This window comes from Neophocaena asiaeorientalis, unplaced genomic scaffold, assembly GCF_003031525.2.
Source record: "Neophocaena asiaeorientalis asiaeorientalis breed wild unplaced genomic scaffold, Neophocaena_asiaeorientalis_V1.1 scaffold133, whole genome shotgun sequence".
NCBI lineage: Eukaryota > Metazoa > Chordata > Mammalia > Artiodactyla > Phocoenidae > Neophocaena > Neophocaena asiaeorientalis.
Window position 1 is genome coordinate 6,911,961 of NW_020174429.1, and position 18,938 is coordinate 6,930,898.

An 18,938-nucleotide genomic window follows, 5' to 3' on the forward strand; every position below is an offset into this window, starting at 1 on the left:
GAAACATGATCTGACTTTTAAATAGTAAGCGTGGGTGTGTAAGCGTGCAGGCATTGGAAAAGCCCTAGGTGGTAATAAATGTCAATCTCAATGGCCCATAACCAAGTGATTTGAAAAAGAGGCAGATACACTGGGGAACTTTGCTGTCATGAGTGGCACACCCACACATTACCCCACTTCTGAATCCGCAAAAGGGCAGAGCTGCATCTTCCAACCCAATGGTTAAAAAGAGCAAAGGCTGAACTTTGCACGCCACCCACATTTCACACAAATATCCCTCATCCCCTGTAGCCTGTGTCTCTGAAGTACCTAGAAAAATGCAGAGACCCAGTAGGTTTAGATACGGGTATTAGCAAGACAGGAAAATATTTTATTTTAAGCACACAATGTTCCTTTTTGGTGGGAAAGCATTATTTCAATTTTGGCAAGTTCTTTTCTGATAGTTTCAATAAATGAAAACCCAGGTATGTTTACACCTATCACCTGGTTTGTCCAGGTGCTTTGAAAGGTGAAAAGATGTTATCTCCCTGAAGAAGAAATCAGTAGTCTATGCTGCTAGAAGCGCATCCTTTTAAGGCTGCTTGGTGGTGGAAATATCTCCCATGTATAGCCTCCAGAAAACCGTCTTTTCTAAAATCCTCCCTTACTTGTTAGAGGGACTTTCTGGTGTGAGAAGAGTGCCATCCTATTTACAGTTCATGGGCTGACCTTTGATAAAAGGTAAAACTCTAGTTTACTTTTGACTAAGGACAGAGAATCAAAACTTTGAAATGCTTCCCAAGCTCAATAATCAAATTATAATCAAACAATCCATCCTTACTTATGAGCACTTCCCCCCTGCTTTTCCCTAAGCCGCGGGTGATGTGAGTCACAGCTTTTGTGCTTTAGAGAGAAAAATAAATACGTATTGAGCACATATTATGTTGTGGTTCACTGCTAATCCTTTCAACACACATTGTCTTGTGTCGTCCTTGCTACATGAAGCGTGGGTTATTATTCCCATTTTATAGGTAGAAATGCAATGTAATAGAATGGAGAAAAATAACTAACCTGCATCTACTGATAGCACAATTCAGGATTTGCCTACTGGTCTTCACTCTCTAAAGCCTTAAATCTTTCTACAATGCTATACTGTCCAATCTTGTTGGTTACCCAAGACTTATACTTTGGGAAAATATATAATAAGGTGTAATGAACGGTCAAAATGCCAAATTCCACCTGTTAAATGCTGCAGAATTTGGAGAAGAGAATGATCTGGCGCATTGGAGGAAGTGAGAAAGGCACATGACTTTGACAGAACTCTGTTTTTTCCATCTAATATTAGGCAGCAGATCTTTCACTTGCCTCCCATGTCAGCAGGAGAAAGAGGAATGTATTCATTTTAAATGCTTAGGATTCTAAGATAAACCACGGAGCAGTTCAGAGAGTGGGGCATCCTTGCCTATGTAAATGTTTACTGTCTGCATTCTAAAAACTGTCTGAGCCAGAGGGCTTCCATGTGGTTATATCCTGAGATAAAAAGCAATATCTATGTTAGAAATAACAACAGAGACAAGACACAATACATGTGGAGAGTCACAGACGCTGGACTTTCTGGGGTAACCAGAAATGTCGCTGTTGAGGCCTTTTATTCATGGATGTGTTCATGTAATTATTCGTTCATTCATTCGAATATTTATTGAGAGACTTAAGTATTCCAGAAACTTCTATTATAGTCTTTTGTCCTTATTTTCTTTCTTTAGGAGTGTTTTGAAATCTGCTTTCTTTCTTGGAAGCCCTATTGTCAGATTGTTAGAAATGTTGGTTCAGAAACATAAGTCGGCAAGACTTCTACATGACTCTTGTATGAACTGCTAAATATGGAATCCAGACTCATGGTGATATATTCTTAGAAAGGGTTACATTGAAGGAAAGCCTCCATCCTCTCTCTTCTTAATCTCCATCAATTCCCCTTAAGGCCCTTGACCCTAAGAAAAAGGTTCATTTAAATTCTCCAGAATGGTACCATTCAAATCTATAAAAATTTCATAGTTGGAAGATTTAATAAAGAAGTACTCCGCATTTAAGAAAAAATGAATTAGAAGACTTTGAAAAGTGGCTTCTTGAAGCTTGTTTGTTATTAGTTTAATCACAAAGACCACATGAAAATTTTAATTCTCTGGAACCAAGCCTAGCCACTAAAATGAGAAATGTGACAGTTATGCCTTGGAACTGCATTAGAGTATCAGAGCAGGGGAAGGGCAGCTGTTGCAAAAGCAATAATAACTGCTTGCCTCCCAATCTTATGTAATCATGAATAGATTCCTATAAATCACAAGGCAGGAATCACTCCTATTTTTAGATGAGCTTATTAAAATTGTTTAGGTTTCACTTCAATGCACAGAACATGAGCAACAAAATACTTCTTAGATCTGGCAAGGAAAGATAGGCCATAACTTCATCCACTCCAGAAGTATGTCATTTGTTCATTCATTCGTTCGTTCATTCATTCATCCAACAAATACTTACTGAATGCCTCTGATGTGTTAGGGACTCTTTAGGCATGGGAGATACACGAGGGCATAAAATATATATATATTTTCTAGTGGTGGCCAAAGAGTAGATGAAAATAGAGGCAATCAACAAAATACAAAAGCAAAATAGACAGCCCTTCAGATAGTGGTTAGTGTTATGAAGAAAAATAAAGTGAGGGAGTTTAGGGAGCACCAGTGGTTGGTAGAGAAAGAATTGAGGGAAAGCTTCATGGAAAAGGTGACACTATCAAGGATGTGAAGGCAATGAGGCAGTGGGACATGCAGAGACGGCATGGGTGGGGTGGAGGGGAGAGAACGCCAAGAAAAAATTCTAAGAAGGAGCATGCCTGAAAGCATTCGAGTCACAGAAAGAAGGCAGTGTGGCTAGAATGGAGTGAGTGAGGGGTCACCTCATGTGGAGCTCTGCAGGCCAGTGGAGGGGAACGGTCTTTTCCTCTGAGTAAGATGGAAGCCATGCGCGAGGAGGGGAGCAGATTTATCAGATGAAAACACAGGATACCAGTGAAATTTTAATTTCTGATAAACACTGTGATAGAAAGAACAATGACTCCCCCCAGATGTCCACATCTTCATGCCAAGAACTTATTACTTTATATGGAAACCGTTACCTTATATGCCAAAAGGGACTTTGCAGATATAATTACGTTAAAGGTCTAGAGATGGGAATATTATCTGGGATTAGTGGGGTGAGCCCAATGTCATGACAAGGACCCTTAAGAAACAGAAGAAGGAGGCAGATGAGTTGGAGAAGCAGATGTGATGGGCCACGTTGAGGTTAGATTGATATGATTGTTGCCCTTGAAGATGAAAGAAGGCATCACAGGCCAAGGAATTCAAGCTGCCTCAATAACCTAGAAAAGACAAGGAAGCCGATATTCTCCGAGAGCCTCCAGAAGGAACTCAATCTTGTCAACACCTTGTTGTTTAGCTTCTGATCTCCAGAACTGTAAGATAATAAATTGGTGGTGTTTTAAGCCACTAAATGTGTGCAAATTTGTTATAGCAATAGGAGAGTAATACAACCTGTTACAGCAATAGGAAAGCAACACAAAGAAATAATTTTTTAGTTTTGGAAACTCTAACGTTTCATGGGACAATTTTTTCAATATGTCCCATGAAACTTTAGAGACGGTTATGCTGAAAATTTTTCACTATTTATCTGAAATTCAAATTTAACTGGGCATCCCATATTTTAACCTATCGTGGGAGTTCAGAAACTTGACATTCTCTTATTTTCATTGTAAAAGACTTATCTGGCTCTGGTATTAAAAACAAGGGTGGGAAGGAAGGTTGAGAAGCAGGGAGACCTATGGGAGGGCTAGCACAGTCATTCAGATGGAAGATGACAGCGGCTTGGATCAGGGTGGCAGTCGTGGAGGCAGTGAGTGTCTCCATCTGCATCTTGTCTCTAGGGAGGTGTCTTCACCCTGGAATTTCCCTTATGCCCAGTATTCTTCTATTAAGACTAAGTAGAATTTAGCTCTGCAACTAATTCATGTGTCTCCAGTGACTGAAACCCCCCAAAGAAGAGAAGGCTGGACCCAGAAAACAGAAGTAACACATGGAATGTTCATGTGTGCAAAGCGTGGAGCACCATTTCCATTCTTTTTCTGCCACCCCAAACTTTAACCATTTAGAAAGAGGGCACTTGGAGCACTTATTCATCTGTGAATGTTATTAATCTTTCCAAAAAGCAAAACTTTTTTTATTACAAAAGACCAGAATTTTAGTGTACAAGTGGTTCCCTTGGCATAAATACTTCCCAAATACACATTAGGCTGATCCATGGCAAATCTTGCTGGCTTTCTCAGCTGGTCTGAAGAGCATCTTACTCCACTCTTTTCTATTCTTGGAGACCTTTCTTCTGACTTTCATGAAAGACTTAGGAGTCTGGGTGTCCAAAGAACTAGAATATGAATTCTCTTATGTTGGCTATGATTGTTCTTCCGGTCCATTTGGCTGGGAGGGTACACTTTACATTTTTATTCAACTCTGCTTGTCAGTGAATTCATGTAAATGGGTTATTTGGAGACTGCCATCACCAAAATCCCCCCTGCCAAGGGAAAGTGAAGGTGTGTATGAATGAAATTGCTATGCAGATTAGGCGAGCACACTCAGGTTCCCAGGTGTCAGCTTCACCAAGATCTGTGGTTCTTCCCACCGGGCTCAGACACAGGTTTCGAACTGGACAAGTGGAGGTTCAGTCTAGTCTTCATCAGTTTCTCAGCCAGAAAGAATGAAGGTGATGGTAGCTATAACAGAAATGGAAGTGATTCAAGTATTTTCCCAGTTGTATTCTACAAATGTTTATGCTGCCCATTTCACAGAAAGTGTTATACCAATTATTTTACAGATGAAAGAGATACAATCTCCACCATCATATTTATAGGCAAAACATGGAAGCAACTCAAGGAGCCCCTTATATTTGGGAGTCCTCCACCTAATCCCTCTTCTCAGCTTTAATTTCTCTCTCATTTTGTTCTGGATGATTTGTCAACAGATCTGCAACTCATGATCCATTCAGGACATTTGTACAAGTGTGGGGATGTGAGAAAGTCTGGAAAGTGTGCCCAAATCAGGCAGACGCTCCAACGAGACAAGGTTATCTTATCGGTCAAATTAGCAACCGCTTTTGAGCTCATATAGGACATTTAATGAGGTACCACAAATAAAAGGGTACAAATAAATGGACACGCATGTTTCTTTCCTTTCAGAGATTTGTATTCTGATTGAAGAAGAGAATTATCAATAGAATGCAACCACTAGAAAGGTATGTAGGCAAAGACAAAAATTCCCGTCTTTGGAAATGGGAACTGGATTGGAGAGAGGTCAGCACCGTGTGGGGAAACAGGAGATTGAAAATGGAGAAGAGATGGCTTTGGGCGGGGAGGGGGCATTTGGTACCCTTCAGATGTTCTTCTAAAGGCCTTATTCTGGCATCTTCTGGAACTCAAGTAGCTGAGTTAGCCAAATCTTTCTTCGCATCGCTGCCTATGAAAGGTTATATCTGTAATGGACCGGTGGTCTCTGGGAAGTCTCACGTGTGTACCGATCTTTCCTGAGAATGTTCTTGACGGTGTCAGTTCACAAATAACACCCCTACAGGGTCGCATAAGAAACCGAGCGATGAGTCATGAATTTTGCTTTCTGACACAACCCTGGTGCTAACAATTTCATTTCAAACAGTTTACTTAAAATCTTGAAAAAAGGACCAAATGATCACAGCATTTAACTACACACTAAAAAAAAAAAGGTTCCCTCCCCAGGTCTGAAAAGTGTCACACATCTGGCATTCCTTGTTTTGTTGACTGCCTTTCTTTCTCAAAATATGTATAAAGAATGTGCCAGAGGGCTTCCCTGGTGGCGCAGTGGTTGAGAGTCTGCCTGCCCATGCAGGGGACACGGGTTTGTGCCCCGGTCCGGGAAGATCAGCAGCATTGGGAAGTTTCATCTCCTCTTAACATGATCAAGACGAAGCCAGTGGAGAGCTTGAATTAGGACTTCACAGCCTGTCCATGCTGGTTAGAGGCTAGCTCTTCATCCTGACCACTTCCCTCGTCCTCTCCAGCTCCCCCCATCATCCTGGGGAGCCATCAAATGGACCAGATGGAGAAAAAGAATTCCTACTGACCTGCTAGCTTTACCTGAAGAATTCTATGCACAGGTGACTCTCCTCTGGTCCCGCCCCTGCTCGGGCCATCTTGTGAGTCATCAAGTCATGTTGCAGGCCAGTGCCCGATGGCTCCCGTTGCCTCATTTCCTGACTCCTTTAAAAGCTTGCACCTGTATTGTATCCATGCGGGAGTTTTAAATTAGTAGCAGCCTCGAAGAGGATGGGCTGACATCCCGGGTTTCTTAAAGGAATTTGGAAGTTGTAAGGCTCTAAATCATAACATACTTCCCTGGAAATGGTCTGTTCCCCAGGACATGTGAATATGCTAAATGGAAAACAACAATTTTGTCTGTTTTTCTTTTTTAAGAGAACAGAGGATGTGACTTAAATGCATCATATTTCAGGTTGGACATTGGAGAAAAGGTAAGAGGCTCCTTCCTTAGGAGTTCTTAAAGATAGTGACTCAGTTTTAAATGACTCAAATCCAAAGATAGAGTTTTCAAGGATGTGCCAGAGAAACAAAATGCCCACATATGTAATAAACCTTCACAACAGTACTGCTCTGTTACTACAGGTTTACTATTATAAAAATCACTGCTACACATAAAAGCCTGGAAAAGACAAGAACATGAAAAAGTTTTGTATTGAGGACCACATGATTCAATATGCTACATTCATATTTAATTTTATTTCTACAAACATTTATTGAGTTTAAATGCTGGGTGCTAGGGAATCAGATATCAGTTAGAAGCAGCCTCTGCTTTGGGGGATGTCCAGCAGCAAATCCAATTGTCTCTTAGGGGGAGAAAGCTGGAAAAGACCTCCGAGATCTTATCTTAGCTCTGACTTATATAGATGGGGATTCAAGACTGAGAGAATATAAGACACTTCCACAAGGACACACAGGTCCAGAACTTCAGCCTCCTAAATCCTGCTCATGGATCTTTCTAGAAAGCCCAAGTTTACTCATCAAAGACACAGGTGAGTAAAGTAGAGAAAGCCTGGTTTAGAATGAGTGGGTCTCAGTGTCCGCCCAGTTCCACCACTAACTAGCTGCATGTATCCACAGGTACTGGGTCCCTACCTGGGTCCAGTATTTCCTCCCTAATGATACAGATTACCTGGAGGGCTTCTTAAATGCACTCATAGTCAGGAGTCTCCCCCTGGAGATGCTGACTTAGTTGGTATGGACGGAGGTCCAGACCTCCGCTGGGTCTTATCTTCAGAAAACCTGCAGAAACAGTGGACCAGATGAGCTCTCATCTTACCCTCCAACTATGAGAACATTTAAAGTAAAGTGAAATCAAAGAAGATACGGCAGCACAAACATCAGTGTATCCAAGGTTCTTGCTTCTACAGGACGAAATCTCTTACCTAGCTCTATTACTGTGATCAAAATTCTTTGCCCGCTGATCTGACCAGCTTCTTCTGGTCTTCTGAGGAAAATCCTTCCCAATTATATATGTGGAAGACTCCTAAAATTCATAGAAACTTCCAGTTACCTGCAGACCATGGCCTATTATAGAATGATTTTCCTCCATGCAAATTTGGGGTATATATGAACATGTGGAAAGAACATGTATTTATATATTTATATCTCATTAGAGAGACAAACACATATATTATCACCAAATTTTGCCTAGCATATGAATAGGTTTGGGGGGATTTTGCTGTTATTGTTGAAACAAGAAAAGCAAAAACTGAATTGGGTTGGCCAAAAAGTAACATCTTAGAGAAAAACCGCGAACCAACTTTTTTGGCCAACCAAACACTTGTCTTTCCTCTTGTTTCCAAGATGAATTGTTAGTGTTTAAATATGCTATTTCTGATAGACCAAATACTGCTAACAAGCATAAATGAAAGCCTTCAGTTAAACACACACGTCGCTGGATTAAAATCAGAAATGTCAGCGCAGGCACGAGTCTGTGAACACACACAGGTTTGTGACTAACTGATTGGTATGAGTTTTGCCAATGTAGAAGCTCCAGACTCAGTCTCTGGCTGGTGGCTCCATTCCCACCCTTTCCCTCCATGAGAAGGCTAGACAGATAGGACCCATTTAATAGTGACGGTGGGATAATCTATAAGCTTTGCTTTGTCGTTCCTTCCCTCTCTTTGAGATGCAGGATTAAAGACATTGATTTCTGATATGAAAGAAGATATGGCTGATGACATCATTCTGGAAATGTCTTGGCCTGAAAAATCTGACAAAGCCAAGCAACAGGCTGGGCAGAAAAATCAGAGAGAAACAAGAGACTCGAATAATTCAAGCAAAACCAGATTCCTGATGCCTCTAAGAATGAATGTGTGTGTGTGTGTGTGTGTGCATATTTAGCTCTGAGTTTCTTCTTCTAGTATGCATGGATCTAACTGTCCCTTTTCTCAGCAGATAATTACCGACTCCTCCTCTGTGCTAACTGCTAAACAAAAAGGGGGTTCCGTGAAGGTAGAATAAAGAGGTGGTAGTCCCTCCTCATGAGGAGGTATGACCATCACTTACATTTCCTCATTTATAAAATGGGCATGGGGGTGAGAACACAGCAGTGAGGGAGGTAGAATGAGCACGGATCCAGAAACTGCTCTATCCCCAGTGTTGTCCCTCACTCACTGTGTCAATTGGGCCTCGGTCTCCCCATCTGTAAAATAGGAAACGCTTTCAATCATATGAGTCAACGATACCATGCAGCACAGAGGACTTTGTGAAGAAGAACCATTAATGGTCCCAAAGATATACGCAAACGTCAATGTCAGTTATTTTCTTGGGATAACCTTATAGGGTCATTTATAGGACTTGGGAAGGATGAGAAGTTTGGGGTTTTTAGAGGTAGGTTTTTTCTTTGTTTCTTCCTTCCTTCCTTTCTTCCTCCTTTCTTTCCTTCCTTATTTCCATCTTTCTTCCTTCCTTTTTTTTCTTTTTCTCTTCCTTTCTTGTGAAAGGAGAAGGGACGTTGGTACCTTACCCTTGTCTTTTCTTCTCACTGTTTTCTGAAGAAGTTTCCGGCCCCTTGCTCTGGAGATACAGTTATTACAGAACAAGTCCTTTGTTGGCCTCATGACCTGTAACAATGCAGAGACAAGTCTCCAGGAGCTGATTTTTAGAATTCAAACCCCAAGCAGAAGTGGTAGATTTAAAATTCTGAGCCCAGCACAAACCTCTTCATTTTCAAGTTCATTTACCCTTGGCAACATGCAACCTCCTGTTTACTAAGAGGGGGAAAAAAGCTTTTAAAAGGCTCATTTAAAAGGCTGAGGAGTCTTTTGGGATCTCCGAAAGCTCTTTAAAAACATATTTTGATGATACAAGTGTAAACAAATCAAAAGCATATGGATTGAATTTCCCTTAAATTACACAGGATTTTTTAAATGATGGGAGGGTGGAAATGTGTTTGGAAAAATATGTTTTTGGTTTTACTGACTCAGAAACATGGGAATGAGTTGAAGCTTTTGACAGACCCCAAATGATGGCAGGTTTGTCCATCATCTGTCTTTGAGGGTCTGTAGTCCTTCACAAGCCTTCTCTGGTTTCGTACTCAAGGAGTAGAGATTTCCGTTAGTGAAGACTCACAGAGAGGAAACACCAAAACCATGCGTTGCGAGTTCTATCTTTCCCTTGAGCAAAAGAGCCCTATTTCATGGGGGTTGGCAATGCAGACTCCCCTTGGACCAGTGAAAAGGATAAGTGTTCATTTTGTAAAATACAAGTCTGTACAGGGCTGCACAACCTGGACCCGGTGCCAGCATCAGCAGCCAGGCTGCCTTTCCGCAGCCCCCAAGCTGGGAGCCACCCTGAAGCCTTTACCCCACGCTTTTCAAAGTCCTCTGCAGAGTCACCTTGTCATCATTACAATTCCTTATCTTTCAACCCAAACACACAACATGCCAGAAAAACGGGGGTCAACAAGCTGGGCCACTGCCTCTGAAGTGTTGCTGGTGCCAGGATTTCAGAATAAGGGAATAAAAGCCAAGGATACGCAGACAGAATGAAGAAAGGTTGTGACCTTATGAATATAAGGCTTCATCTACAAAGCAGAATGTCAGCATCTCTCATTTTGATGCGTCCATCCAATCCAGTCCCAAAGGAAAATGCTTTAAACACTCTAGACACTTGCTCTACTTTCCTGTTTCCTTTATCTGAATATGCATGGTTTAAGAGCTAGAGCAATCCCAGAGAGCTTCTGGAAGATTCAGGAAGGTTCTAGGCGGGCTTGGAGGACCAGGATCCTCTGAAGGCACTTTCAGTCAACAGATGTGGGGCCAAACGAACCACCAGAATTACTTAAAGGCAAAAGATCATTGTGCTTCCATTTCCACAGAATTATCTGAGAAAAATGGATTGGGTCGCTGTGAAGAAACTTCACTTTGGAAAGTTTAGTCGGAAAACATGCAATTACATGAGAACTTGACTTACCTGAGATAAAAGGAAACTTTGCATCATTTTTTTTCTTTTTGAGGAAAACAGCGACAAACATTCCCAGTGCCTCTTTCGACACACACTCAAAGAGAGAAGTTACCATTACATCCCCTTCCTGTTTTGTTTTCCTACTTCAGAGGAGTGATGTGAGAAAGTACTTTGGAAAAATAAAGGGCTCTCTAGTAAAAATAGCTGCTACCCCGACTTGTGTCTTGAGTCCTAGAGACTTCTGTCCCCCGTGACAATGGTGAATGCCTAACCAGCGCATAATTTTAACAGCACAATTTGCATTGCCCGGGCAGCTGTCTGCCACACCAGCTCTTTATGAAATACACCCACGGCATTTGACTCAATTACCTCTTGCAGCTGTGAATTCCACAGGTCCACCGCACTCTGCATGGAAAAGTATTTCTTTGTATCCGTTCCAAATTTCTTAGCCATTTGAACCATTCCTTTGAGTGAATTGTATATTTCTAAGTGTTCATATATCACCATTTTAGGCCCAAGTCCCATTAGCCTGTATTTAATATGCAGCTCAGAATATTGTGTTCGAAGAGTATTGTGTTCAAACGATCTGTGTAAAAGCAGATCTGGTGTGTTGACCTCCACCGGAGTTTTGCTCAAAGTTCTCCAGCAGTGGACATCCTCCCAGCCCGCCAGCCTCACAAGCACATGATCACAATCATAAGAGGGAAAAGCACTTCAGGGACCTGGGATGGAACAGTTCAAATTTTCTCCATGGTAGAAATACGAGTTGTGGCCAGACCTGATATACAGGAACATTCCTAAGAGGTAGGTGAGTGTACTGCTTTACAGATGAAGAAACTGAGTCAGAGAGAAGAGAGGTCACCTCCCATAAGAGACAGAGGTAGTATACTAGGCATTCTGAAGACAAGTCCAGCGTTCTCACCCCTACCACAGAAGGCTCTATGTAAGAAGATAAGAGTAAGATTCATGGATTATATAAATTAATGTTTCCCTGGGCCAGTAAGAATGGACATTCACAGCTCCTTGGAGGTTGGCCCCAATCATTGAATGCCACGCTTCTTCCCCTGATGGGCACCTTAGAATAGGATGTGAAGGAGTCTGGGAGTTTCTTTCCATATCCTAGAAATAGACCTCAAAACATATGCACAAGCATGGACTTCCAGCATCTTCGTTTAGTCTGGTAAATTACATTCTGGGCCATTTCTAAGTTCTTGCCTCTCTGTCATCATCCTCCAGGTCATACCACATGGAGGTCTCTCCCCACCTCCACCCCAGGCAACCTCAGTTCCTGTCCTGGCCAAGTGTGTGATGTTGGTGGTCCCTTAGCTTCCCTCACTACCATTCTTCTACTGGAAAACAAGGGTGAATGTGAGATGGTCTCCATGTTTCCATGCTAGTGAAGAGCACTCATGCTTCACTGTCAGAGCTTCACAGTGCTAGCTTGGCTGTTTCTAAATCATGACCACAGGCAAGAGCCTTAACCTCTCAGAGCTACAGTTCCATGGCCCCATCACAGTGGAGAAAATGCCTATCTTGCTTTGCTCTTACAGTGCTTAGCTATGATGGACCCAAAGTCCCCGGCCCTGTGTTCAGCCCATAGTAAATACTCGATATGCGTCAGCTGCTTGCTTTTTGCAAGTTTATGCTATACTTTAATAAGTGGTGCTAAAGGATGCTAAAGATACAACAGGCTTTTACATCCTACTGCTTTTGAACGGGCAACTCAACTTAACAGCCTACTCTTAAAACCAGGTGTAGCAGTGAAAAAATACAGAACTTAGGGCTATAGCTTAAACCTTTATTCCAAATTAATGTATGACCCAAGAGTAACTTCTCATGGCATACACCAAAATAGAGTTGCTTGATGAACAGAAAAGAGAGCTTTGTGCCAACACCCCTCCATCCCACCAAAGGAGAAGAAACACCAGTTGGAAGTGAATTTAATAATGACACGTTAAGTTGGGCGCATCTGCTTCCATTCCATGTCAAGAAATTACAGTCCACACTTGCATTCGGCAATTTATTTTTTTCTGAAAGTTTCTTTGCTGTCATGTACAGGCTATGTTTAGGGTTTAATGTTTCAAGATGATTTTACTGTAAAGCCAAATAGAAACAACTATGGGATATAGGGAATCTATGATCTCCAGCATCTATAGGACAAGAATATCATTTGCCTTTTCAAATAATACAATTGTTTTAACCACAATTTTTTTTTTTTTGCAAATTCTGGATCAGGGTATTGTTTTCTGATGAGAAATATAAAACCTGTTGTCGGCAATTCAGAAAAACTCTGAAATGTTCCCAAATAGCATGGAGTCAAAGCACCATAACATTAAGAAGGTATTAAAAAGGTCTTTAGCCCTTGTTTCTAACATCAGCTCAAGTGGCCCAAGTGACTTTAGACAAGTCACTCAACCACAACCTGTGTCAGACCGATCATTTGCAACAAGAGAGATTTTGAGCTCCATCCATACCATCCAACGTGGTGTTGACATCCTACTCTCTGTGGCATGCTATTCGGCAGACAACCAAACAGTTACAACTTCTTTTTTCCCCGACCATTAGAAATCTAATTATTCAATAGATTTTATCAAAGCATCCTTACCCCAGTTTCATATCTGATAACCCCCATGGAGACTGAGTTTGTGACGTTCTTATATTCTCAAGAAACAAGTCAATGAAATTGTAGACTTAAATTTAGATTTGAACACCAACATCGGCTGAGTCTGCATTAAAAGGAAGGCAATTCAGAATGCCTACCTGATCTGTCTCCAAAGGGACACAAGTTTGAGGCAGACCTGAAATTGCTTTTGAGCCTCTCTGTGCTCAGCTCTGGGCAAATCTAGGACTCACACTCTGCTCCTTTACTAACTGAATCATCCCAGACAACTTGCCAATGTTCTCCACACATCCATTGAAAAAAAAAAAAAGAGATAATTACCATATAATTTTTATATCATACAATTCACCCATTTAAATTGTACATTTCAAATAAATAAATGAATATTTTAAAAAATAAAGTGTACATTTGACATTTTTTAGCATATCCCCAGGCTGTGCAGCCATCACCACAATTAATTTTAGATATTTTTGTCCCCCCTAAAAGAAATCCTGTACACATTAGCTGTCACTCGCTGTTTCCACACACACCCCTTCCCAGCCCCTGGCAACTACTTTGTTTCTGTAGATTTCCCTGTGCTTGACATTTCATATAAATGGAATCAGATAGCATGTGACTTTCTATGGCTAACTTCTTCCACTTGGCTTGATGTTTTGAAGTTTATCTGTTGTAGTGTGTATCAGTACTTCATTCCTTTTCATGGCTGAATAATATTCCGTTGCATGGACAGACCACATTTGGGTGGTTTCCACATTTTGTCTATTATGTATATACTGCTGCTGTGAGCATTCATGTACAAGTCTGCACATCCATTTTTGTATCTACAATATTCTATTGCTTTCCTCACATGGCTATTTTGATTACTTTGATTAATGTAAAAGCTCTTAATAAATTACTTGAAAGACAAACTTATCACCTTTCACGTTATCACTTTCTGTTCTCCACTTCCCTGATGGTACCGTCTCTGTTCCAGGTCCTCGAGCTTTTCCAATATTTCAACTGTCCCTTCACTTTTCACTCTACATTGAATTCATTTCTGAATCCTCAATATCTAGGATGTGTCTTAAAATCAAAATCTCATTTCTTCTCACTGAATATATCATCCTCACCATTAACTAGTCACCTAACCTCCAAGCTCGCTTCCTTTCTTTCTATGACAAAATTTTAGTTCTAGCCATCAAAGACTTAAAAACCCTAAATGGCTCTCCACTAAAAATGAGAGGGTACTAAGTCCTTTACCAGGTACAAAATTTGCAAGCTACACACTTGGGTACATAAAACTTTGACTTGATCATTTTTCTATAAATGAACTTAAATTATCTTTTAAGCCCCATTTAACCTACTGGCAAAATACTTGATCTAGTTATAGTCAGGTAGTAAATTCAGATACTTTATGATTTCCCACAGGCAACCTCTCCCATCCGTGGTCCTGATGAGATGTCCCCCTCCCCTCTGTTCTCAGCTGATTCCACAACCTTTCTCTTCACCTTTCCTGCTTAGAACTGGCCTTGCGTCAGTTCTGTCCTAAGTCTGCACCCCTTGCTGACACAGAGGGCTCCTCTTCAAGCCCAGTACCTCTCCAGGCATCCAGGCAGGGAGGCACCTGCTTACCTGTGTGGGATTTCCACTGTCCAGTCACCGCCACCCCAGCATAGCAGGCAAGGAACAGGACCCCTTCTCAGAGAAAAAGCCATCTTCTCTCTCTCCATAGCACCTCTTGTACCAGCTCCAACTACCTTTATCTGGTCTATGCAGACAGGCTAGTTGAGCTCTTTACGATTTTCTTTCCAAGACACTTTTTATATCATAAATTGAAGGCTCATATTCCCTTAAGTGTTTTGTTTTCCAAAACACCCAGCTCCTGGAAATTAGGAGTCTTGGCTCTCAAGGCCATTGTCTCTTCCATGAGTTTCAAGAGCCCTTTTTGGAATAGCTTGTTCTCAGGCCTGCTTGATTCCAATGCCTGGGCCCGTCACCGCTATGTTATGCTGTCTCCTGAGTTCTGGGGGTTATCAAGGGCTGGGACCCAACTGTCAACACTTCAGGCCCCTCGAGAGCCTGTCGGGGTCCAGGGGAAACAGCAGGGAACTCCTGGCCAGAGCAGCTCCTCCAATTACATGTAAGTTGTTTTTCTTTTGAAGTTGGGGCCACTGATGCGTCCCACCCCACGCAGCCCCGCCTGGTCATGACCGCTGATCTGCAGGGTCTTATCTGGGTCTGAACTAGCCTTCTCTTTGCAGAGCACCCTTCCAGAAGGTCAGCGAGGTACCAGATGAGACTGTCATACCGTATGACACGTCAGCCCTAGTTCTGCTTCCTGGTGCCTGTGAGGTCTGGACGCGGCATTGGGGGACAGAACCCCGACAGTTAACTAAGGAAAGTGAAAGCACACAGGTGTGTGGAGTCCATTCTCAGGAAAGATGTGGAGCAGAAACACACCATAAATATTACTAAAATCCGAGAAAACAAGAAAAAGTAGAAGACAAAAGTAGGCAAAAGTATAATCCTAGTTCATTGTCTGTCTTCTGATAAAAGTCAAATGAGTTAAAAGCAAAAGGACATGGTAGCCAATTCCACAAAGAGGAAAAAAGAAAGCCATATAACAGTTTTTGTTTAAATTGGCTATTCCTCACTATTAATGGAAAAAGATAAAGGCTGTAATTTGTCTATAATCATTGTTGTGAATTCAGAAACTCAAGTTTCTGGTGAAGATGACTTTTTGCTGCTCTCTTAAAATGGAAAGGATCTAAACTGATTGGAACAAGCAGAAAAAGGGTTTGAATTTTTTTTTCCTCTCTCTCTGTGTCCTTCTAACTTCTAACATAATTGAAAGATGAATTCATTTGGTGAGAAGGGCCGCTCAAATTCAAATTTGGTTCTCTCAAAGAAAGAGACCCAAACTGATTTTTCTTTGGAGTCAGAGAATAATGAACCATAGAGATGATACGTTTTGCATATGAGTTTGCAAAAGACACAGTGTTCTTGTGGGTTTTTGGTTTTTTTTTTTTTTGGTCTTGAATATGGGTCGTTGTAAAAGGAAGGTCATCTTGCAGGATTACTTCATTTGGTTATATCTCTTTAAAGACTCAAGAGCAACTCTTTATCCATATTATCTGGTGATAAATCCTCTGAAATTCCCTGCTAAAACAAGTCCCATTGATAGCCGATAACCCGGGCTCAGCCTTCTTAAGTTTTATGTCGATTAATCTCTGATTCATGTTAATGATCTTTCAACTGTTTTATTCCTTCTGATGCTGGAATTTTTATCATCTTAATGTGCTTACGGATAACCTAATCCATCTCTTCCTATCGTTGGATGACCATTGCCTACACGATTTCTGAAATCTCCCCTTCTCTACCAGCTCACTACCCTCCCTGTGCGCCCTTGGAGAATTTGCTTGGACTAAACATTTTGCATGCTTGGCTTCAATTTCTTTAAGTTTCTAGTTTGAAGAAGTCACCTTATTTTTTTTTAATTTTTGGTTGCGCATGTGTTTATATATTTAATGTGTTCACTCCTGCATTTGTATTTAATTGTCATTTTCCTAAGGCACCACATTTCCCCCCAGTTACTTTCTAATAACCCATTTTCTGGGGCATCTGCATGGTAGAGGCAGCAGCTGATTTAGATTACCCCCAAATTTTCAGAAACCACCATTGACCTAAGTAAGCCTTCCTTTCACAACTCTGTCCCAGGCACAGCAACAAGCCAGTGGCCATCCAGGCCCTCAGCCTTCTTGGCTTAGTGAGCCGCTATTTCTAATGATTTCTAAATTGTTTCTTGTTTTAATTGCTTAAAGCCATTAAAAACACACACTCAACATTTGTGCATTTTGAAAGAATTGCCAGAGTGCTCAGACCAACGTTTCCACTGACAATATGACTGAGAAGGAACATCAAAGCCTTGCAGACGAGACCACTGAAAGCATTCTTGCTTCTCCACCCATCGGAGCTCGACATTGTCTAAAACAATGTGATTTCCAGAAGAAGCTGGCTAAATACAGGCCCTCAGAATTCTGGCAAAGTTAACTAAAGCAGCATTTGAAGAAATGGAGGGTTGCTACCTGGGGAGAAGATCTTAGCAAGGGGGCATGGAGCCCCCTTTCTAAGAGGTGGGTCTCACATTATGTTACACATATTGAGGCAATATGGTCCAGGTTCAAAATCTGTACTCAAAACATTGGGTTCACAGAATCTAAGGCTTCAAGGGAATTTAAATGCGTCTCTGGGGAGGATGCACCAAATTCCAGTATAACTAGCTTAGTGGGTGATTTAGAATTCAGGAAATGGGCCACAATGTGCAAGTATACCTTCTGGTAGGTTCCAAATCTTCATGGGAATTTCAGCTTGACATGGGCAGTTGTGTGGAAGGGTGATAAAGGGACCATGCTGTATGTCAAGCATGTAGCTCAATACTTGGCAATAAGTATTGGTCAAATGAGTAAATGAATGAATGACTGTATGAGCCAACAAGTTTGGAGTTCAAACATAATAAAACTAGTTGTGAATGTACCTATGTGCCCATTCTTTCTTCCTTTCCTCTCTCATTTTAGTAGCAGTATACCTTTCCAGCAAAAAATATATCTTTCCTTGCCCAAGATTTAGCCTTCTACCCATACCTGGGACCACATTCACTTCTACCATGTTAGAGACCTTACTCCAAGAACTGACCTTTTCCCCCTGCATCGTTGATGACTCTCTTTCTCACGTTCACATCCCGTAATGTCTACGCCTTTAATCTCTCTCACTGCTACTGCTTTGGTTCGGAGCTTCATCATGTTAGTTTGAACTATTTCGACACTCTCCTCACTGAACAGCAGCTCCAATGTAACTAGGACACAGTTCCTTTCTCTGTCCTTGTCAGCCTTGCTTCTTCAGTATTGAATTCGTTCTTGGTAGACTCCTCCTTTATAGTTGTAAGACGGTGGCCGGCAGGTCTTGGGGTGCTTCCTTCTTTGTCACATCTACCAGGAAATAAAAGCATGCCTTCCAGTATCTCCAATAAGATAAGGACAAACTTTTCTCTCACAGGTGTCCCTAACACCTGAGAAATCCCTCCCCCTGTCTCTGTCTCTGATATGCCCATTCCTGAGCTAATCACTATGCCCAAGGAGGAAATAAAAAGCTTATGGCTTGAAACCGGTCAGGTACCACCTCTAGAACTAGAGGTGGGGACAATTTCAACCAAACTCAAAGGCAAGAGGGGGTGGGTGAATTCCCCAAAGAGAAGCCAGAGGACGATGGTGGGAGAAGGAGATGGATGCTTGGGAAGCAGGCAACCAAAATTGCCTAGCTCAGGAGTCAACAGAACAGGATTAACAGCGGGGTCTAAGACCAAAAATCTGTTCCGGTAGAAAGGGATAAAAAGAAAGTCAGAAATCATGGGCAGAAAATTTAGTAAAGTCAGAGAAAGCAGTCAAACTCTATTAGCCAGAGCATGAAATAAGTCAAGTTCATAAGATTCAGTTGAAGTAATAGTTACTTGAGCTAACTATTCATTAGAATCACCTGGAGGAATTTTTTTGTTTCATACAGATGTCTTGATTCCATCCCCAGAGATACCTGTTCAGTTAATCTGAGGCTGTTAAAATGGGGAGCTGCTGTGTGGAGGATGGGCTGGCCTGAAACAGGGGGAAGAGCCATGGAGGGATTCTTGGCTGGAATGGATGGCTGAGGGGGAAAAGTACCAGTTCAGTTTACTGCACCTCCTACCCTCTGATGGGGGTGGGAAAGGAAGGCAGGGCTGCGTGTTTCCTTCTACTGGGCAAACCA